This window comes from Pinus tabuliformis, chromosome 6 (assembly GCF_031772625.1).
Source record: "Pinus tabuliformis cultivar Carrire ecotype Pingquan chromosome 6, CPIR1, whole genome shotgun sequence".
Classification (NCBI taxonomy): domain Eukaryota; kingdom Viridiplantae; phylum Streptophyta; class Pinopsida; order Pinales; family Pinaceae; genus Pinus; species Pinus tabuliformis.
The window spans coordinates 934152433-934160177 of record NC_142292.1 but is presented as its reverse complement, the minus strand read 5'-3'; positions in this window follow the sequence as shown (position 1 = coordinate 934160177).

Genomic DNA, 7745 nt, shown 5'->3' with positions numbered 1-7745 from the left:
AAGTCGATCCATGTGAGAGATGTTCTGGAGTCGAACATGGAAAGACATCGCCTAATTACCAACCAATGATGTAAGCTATTAACAAGCGCGAGAGGAATCACCGATAATGATAATTATCCTCAAGGTACTGCACTACAATTCACGTGGTGTGAATAAGGGACTTGGCGTCGAACACCACGCAAAATCTTTCGATCGAAGGCCATTGATGTAAACCTATCGCAGGAAGTGAGAAACTTGCCATTGAGGCATGCAAGCTTCAAAGTACTAAAAGGGGTGTTTCTAGATCGACTTCTTGGATAATGAGTTGATGTCGACAAGAAGCGATCCGTCATAGGAGGGCCTTAATGAATCCCACATCAATGACATGGAATGGAGCAAATGATTTTAATGGAGGTGAAAACGATCTGGTGATATAAGGTTCAGGGTGGCGGTCATGAAAGAATGGAGCGGAAATGTATTATAGTGGGTGAGACACAGGTGAATTCTCTGAGCGACTTCTCTTGAACATATCGGCGACACTGACATGATGGATTGGTAGCATTAACCCCAAATGTGGATGGTGTGATGGAACCATGGTGATGTGACCAGTGACTGGAACAACCCAACCCGACTTGGACGCGGAGTGAAAGTGTCATGTTCATGAGCGACTTGCTACCAACAAAGTTTCTTCAAGTTTTCTTCCCAATTTTTCCCCAGTCATTGCTGACCAGTACCTCTTTATTTTTGTCAAGCTTGAGGAGGATAAAATATGCTTGTTCTATAATTTGCCCTTCGGGCAAACCCATCGCTATGTTTTAACGAGCCTAGCGATAGTGAAACTCATTCTTGTCTATTATGGACAAGTTTGTCGCTATTAGGTTTTAACGAGTTTAACGACAAAGATAACTTGGTCCTTTTCAATTTTAGAGAGTCTGAAAAAGGACGTAAAGGAAACTCCAAAAATCCTTTTTCGTCATCTAATCCCTTAAGTCCGAAAAAGTATAAAACAATACAGAAGGGATGAATTTTTGGTACTTTTAACAAGCCGAACAAAACAAGCGCTCGATCTTTTTGTGTAATAATCCCTCAGGTCCAAAAAGATTAAAATCTAAAGGAGGGATAGCACTTCCGATCACTTTAACGAGCTGGAGAAGCCAATGGCTCGGTAATCTTTTCATATTTTACGAGTCAGTTGAAAAGAGCTTAAAGGAGACTCGTCTTTGAGGAACGAGTGATAAATTCGGGTAGCAGTTGATTCCAAGTAAGGTTTGGAATTTTCCAATCATGGCAGTGTTACAAGGATGGCTAACAGGATCACTCTTCGCAGCTGTTCCTCAAAAGGGGTAAACAATCAAATGGAGGTGAATGATCGGCCAATACAGAGTGGAGGTGATGATGAGAACACAACCAAGGCTTCAAAGGCTGAAGTAGTACATTCACGATGGTTATTTACCGGAAATTGGTTCATTTTTTAATGAGCTTAAACGCTGGGGGAAACACTTGCTCATTGCTTATGTTTATTTTTTAACGAGCATGAAGTCCGCGTTAAAACTGCTCGATATAACAGTCATTTCTTGACTTTACCATTAATAGCTTTGTTCTTTCAAAGATTGTACTGCATGCTCAATTGCTTCATCAAACTAGTTAGAAATGAACAATATATGTTTGAAAAATGAGTTAAGACACTAATATTTTACTTGAATTACGTAAAATTTAATTTAAAAGTGCTTTTACCCCTCATTTTACCATTTCATTTGAACTTTGGCTTGTTGGAGCTTTGGAGGTGCTTTCCCCCTTGATTTTCACCAGCTGATTCTGGGAGATTCTGTGGACGATTTTCAGCGTCATCTAGACTAGGTAGGAGCTAAACCTGAGCTCTTTCATTTCATCTTTTCCATTTTGCATTCTGAGCCTGATTTCTGGTTTTTCTGAGCCTCTGGGGTTTGAAAAACTCGCCCTAGCTCCATCGCACCCTTTCTACATCGAAAGGTGTGTTGCATGTTGGCCTACTCACTAGACAGTTGGCATGCAACACACCCAGGACAAAGCTGGAGGTGCGATGGGCGCAAGGAGGGAAATCTGTGCACAATTTTCAATGGAAATTTTTGCCTGTTTCTCACCAAATCAGGATCTAACTCTTCTCTTGTTTTTTTTCAGAGATTTATTGGAGCAAAATGACCATTACATGGCGAGAACGTGAGCATGAAGAAGAGGACATGCTTGCTTTACATGATCCGGTTACAGTAAATGCACTGTGGAACTGTGGCCTGCTGAAATTTTTCCGCATCTCTAGCATGAGGCAACAAATCAACTTATTGCAGTATTTGCTCGATGCTTGGGACCCTACTAGGAAGGTGTTCCAGATTAGGGGCAAATCCATCCCCTTGACTGTCGTGGACATCTATTTTTTGAACGGCTTATCGAGGCAGGGTGCCCCTGTCTCTTTATCAGGTTCGGCCCATGGAGGCGAATTTGTGAGAGATTACGTTCGTAGGTATTGCAGAGAGGGATCTCAGCCGAGTAAAGACGGCAAGATCATCATCCGAGATGTCACTGACAGGTCTTTGAGGACCATTCTATTCACCTTTGGTAGGATGGCTGGTGGTGCGGATCTTCATGTGGCCAACCGGTCTTATATGCAGTATGCCTTAGACTGTCTCGCACCGAAGGTGTTCAACTGGTGTGATGCAGTACTCCTTGTGATGAAAGAACAGTTGACCAAGGTGAAAAATGGAAGATTGAAGAACTTTGGATATGGTTCTATTTTGACCGCCTTCGCCTTGGAAAACATACCACTGATGCAGCCACAGTATATTTCACTTGGTTTACCTCCACCGACTGAACAACGGATGCAGAGATGGGTCGACCATATGTCCAGGCATGCTGATCAGTCTCAGATTTCTTTTTATGGTACCTTCTTCAGGTGGTTCGATCGTTAGGAGATGGTTTTTTCCAAGTATCCATATGCTGGTATGGACTTCTGGGGTGACCCAGATTTGGTATTGCCGGCTGGCGAGCAGTGGGGTGCCATTGGTAAATTCTTGACCATATTTCTATTTATCGTTTCTCTTTTATAATGTCCTTGTGATTTATTCTGTCAAGACTAATCAGAACTCATGTGCTCATGCAAATGTTGGTCTCATTCGGCCAGTAGTATGCCTAAGAGTGCCAGCTACCGCTCCAGCAAGAGAGGCTGTGGGAAGGGCTATCCTTCGCGACCTTGATGTGGCCGAGACTTTTTCAGCATTACAGGATCAGGTCGAGGGTCTCACTCTCGGTATTCCAGATGTGAAGACTGACGAGATGCCTTTGAGGTTGCAGCAACATACTACTGGCATGCCAAGTCGATGGACTAGGCTTTTACACATGATTGCACAGGCGGTGACTTGTTATCACCAGCATCATTAGACGAGGGTGCCCCCTAGCGTTTTGAGTTTTGGGTCATTTGACCAATTTTGTCTTGGTTACAGAACATTATGTGTAAACCATAAATAATTATACATATATTTTTTATTTTCGAAGTTTTATTTTGATTAAGTTACATGATCCAAATGCAAATATTGATGAAATGCTTCTTTTTATAAATGTTGCAAATGTCTATCTAACACATAATTTGACAATGAGTCAGTTAATGTGTTTAAGTTTCTGGAAATATGTTGATATTGAATAAAATCAAATCGCCTTTCCAAAATCTTGACCCTTAGGAACATGCAATAGATAGCTGGATTTCGGACAGAGTAGATACCAGTGAGCTGTAGTATGACGAGCTGTGAGTCTAGCCTGACGACCAGTAGGCGTATGCCATGTGTGATGGCATCAGAGAGAAGTTCTATCAACGTGCTATATTCAGCGATGTTATTCGTTGATCGACCAATACATACCCCTCTGAAACTTACTAACTCACTGCTTGGATTAAAAATGGCCCAGGCTGTAGAAGATAGGTTCCGCGAACTATGACTTGCTCCGTCGGCATATCTAACAAAATATTCCGATGGGTTTGACATATGTGACAAATGTAAAAAGTGGATTTACTTGACCAAAACAGTTACCCTTAGCGAGAACAAAAATGTAACAAAAGCATATAGGTTACCACACTGAATCATGCATAGTAACGCTTAAGGTACAACCCATTATGGGGTTACGCCAGTGGAATTCTGTCGTGATCCATTAACTCGTAGACTCCTTTTGCTAACACTCGCTTAACAATATAGGGGCCCATCCATAAAGACTTGAATTTACCTGCTCCCAATTTATCGGATTCCTGGTCATAAAGTAAGACCAAGTCACCTTCTGAGAAGACACGGGGTTTGACATTCTTGTCGAACTATGCCTTGACTCGTTTCTTATGGGCTTCGTCAGCCAAAGCGGCATCACGCCGGGTTTCATCCAATTGGATTAGTTCCAAGAAACGAGCCTCCTCTTCTGAAGTTCCGAGGAGAAGGTCGATTGCGAGTTTGAGGGACGAGATTTCACACTGAACTGGTAAGATTGCTTCTAGGCCATACACCAATTGGAAAGGTGTAAACCCAGTTGCATTCCTTACCGACGTTCGGTGTGCCCACAAGGCCGAGTACAGGATCAGGTGCCAACTCCTTTTGTGGACTCCAATCATCCTTTGCAGCATGCGCTTCAGGACCTTGTTGATTGCTTCAACTTGTCCGTTGACCTGTGGGTAATATGGAGTAGAGCTGTCGTGAGACAACCCTAATTTGGCAGCTAATTCGGCCATCATGTGATTGTGAAAATGCGATCCATGATCTGTGACTATAGCCTGTGGAACGCCGAACCTGGTGACTACATGATTAAAAAATAAAAGGGCAGCTATTTTACCAGTGTTATCTAATGTAGGCATCGCCTTGGCCCATTTGGTAAAATAGTCCACTGCGACTATGATGTACCCATGCCCCTCGGTCGAGGTGGGGTTACATGTCATGAAATCAATGCCCCATTTGGCAAATGGCCCAATAGCAACTATTGGCTACAGAGGTGCAAGTGGTCTTCTGGTTTTGCTATCGAAAATTTGACAGGCATGGCAACTTCTGACTACGATTATGCAATCTTTGAACATTGTTGGCCAGAAGTATCCTGCTCGTAAAAAAATTTGCGCCGTAGCATAACCAAATTGATGCCCTCCACATGCGCCTGAATGGCAATCATTCAGGACTTTTTCGGCTTCCTCATTGGTGAGGCACCTCCTCGGAACTGTATCAACACCACGACGGTAAAGCGTGTCACCGACGATCATGTAGTCTTTTGATTGGTATCGAATACGTTTTTGTTCGGAGCGGGAGGTATTAGGCCTATATTTTTGGGTTTGGAGATAGATGATTATATCTCCATACCACGGATTGCTTGAAGATATCAGAAACAAAGATTCATCCATGATTGTTTCTTCGGATGTTTCATCGTTGGACGACGATGGGAGATCGCATAATAATTCTGTGAAAACCAGTGCTTTCTTTGACTTGGATTTTACGAATTCCAGATCAAACTCTTGTAGAATTGCTATCCATTTTGAATATTTGCCCCCCAGCAACTGTCACGACAATATATAAGTCATGGGGTTGCAATCTGACAGAATGGTAGTTTTTCGAAAGAGGACATAGTGTCAAAATCTCTGTATTGCTTGAACAGCTACGAGCACTAGCTTTTCAACATAAGAATATTTATTTTCTGTATAATTTAAGTTCTTACTCAAATAATATATAGGATGTTCTATTCCGTTGTCTTCTTGAACTAAAACCATTGCGATGGTTGTATCCGCTGCAGCCAGATATAGGTTAAATTATTTTTGGTAATCAGGAGCGTACATCAATGATGCTTTCATTAGGGATTCTTTTAAAGCATCAAAGGAAGCTTGCGCAACCTGATCCCAGACGAAGGGCACTTCCTTTTTCAATATACGTGTATAACCTTTAGCAATTTTGGCGTAATTTGGATTGAACCTCCTCAGAAAGTTTGCTTTCCCTTGGAGTTTCTGAATCTGAAGAAAATTTGAAGGTGAAGGCAAATTAATGATTATCTGAACCTTACATGGGTCGAGATGAATCCCGTCCTTTCAGACTACAAGGCCAAGTAAACGACCAGAACTGACACAGAACACACATTTGTGTGGATTGAGTTGTATCTTGTAGTGTCGGCAACGTAGAAATATCGCTCTTAAATGCTGCGGATGATCAGTCCGCTTTCGCGAATGAGCCGGAAGGTCATCGAGATATGGTTGAACGATGTTTTTGATGTCATCGAAGGCATAATTCATTGCCCTCTGAAACGTTGCCCCTGCGTTCTTTAAACCAAAGGGTAATTTTCGATATGCGAATGTGCCCCACGGACAAATAAATGCAGTCTTTGACTGGTCTTGTGCGCGGATATTTATTTGATTATACCCGGAGAATCCATCCATACATTAAAAGATTTTGCATCCGGCGCATTCATCAATTATTTGGTCAATAAAGGGTGTAGGGTAGTTGTCTTTTGGACAAGCTTGATTTACATCCCTATAATCGACGCACACTCTAATCGTTCCTTGTCTTTTCATAACAGGAACAATGTTCGATACCCAATCAGTTAGAGGAATAGGGTAAATGAAACCAGCATGGAGAAGCTTTTCAACTTCTGCCTTGATGGCAGCGGCTTTCTTGGGGTGCACCTGTTGTAGCCGTTGTCGTACTGGTTTGACATCTAGATACATCTTAATTTCGTGTTCAACTATACTCGAGTCAATGTCTGGCATTTCATCATATGACCAAGAAAATACATCTCTGAATTCGCGGAAAAGAGCATTATATATTTCCAGTTATGAAGGAGAACAGCATTTGCCAACATAAATATTCTCTACAACATCTGTTTTGGTCGAGATATTTATGGCGATAGTCTCTTCAATGTTGGACAAGTTTCGCTCGGAATCCATTGTGTTTATAGTATTTGATAGGAAATCAAAAACTGACGGATGATGAAGGTCATCAGGAGTATCTTCTTTACAAGTCGAAAGATGGGAAAAATGGTGGTAATCTTCCCATGGTGCCCCTTCAATTACCATTGATTGAATAATTCCTTCGTCGGTGTAATGCACTTGCGACCAAGGATCTGAAGGGGTGCCATATTCCTTAGACCTATCTATCCAAACGCTTGATGAGCGTTGATTTGGGTTTGCCTCCCATGCTAGAAACATTGATTGCTACAATATTTCCATTTGGCTTGGAGGCAACACCAATAAATGATCCATGTTAATATCGTTTTCTGAGATCTTGTTAATAGAAGATATCATATTGCAGGTTCCTATCGCTGCCACTTCCGCCAGATTTATTGGAGGCAGAAGGGCAAAAGTCCCCATTAATATAGGGTCTTTTAGTAGGCCTACTCCGATATTTTGAAGCGAATGGGGGCTTCCATGGATCATCGGAATGCTTACCGTAACTTGGGAACCATTGGGGATGAAAGTTTGTTGATCGACGATTGTAATCCCCCCTTGAAAGGGAAATGCAATCTTCCTAAAATAGGTCGACACAATGGCAGCCATAGCATATATCCATGGTCTTCCCAGTAGGATGTTGTAATCGAGGTTTCCGTCGATTACTTCGACATCTATTTCTACTGTTTTCCCCCCTAGTTCAACTTGCAAGTTACTTAGAATACCATACGGGGTATACGTTCGTCCGTCGAATGCTTTTAATGTTGTCGAAGATCGTGACAAGGTTGGAGATCCTAAAGTTTTCCAGCAACTCATCGACATAATACATGTAGATTCCCCCTCATCAATAATTGTT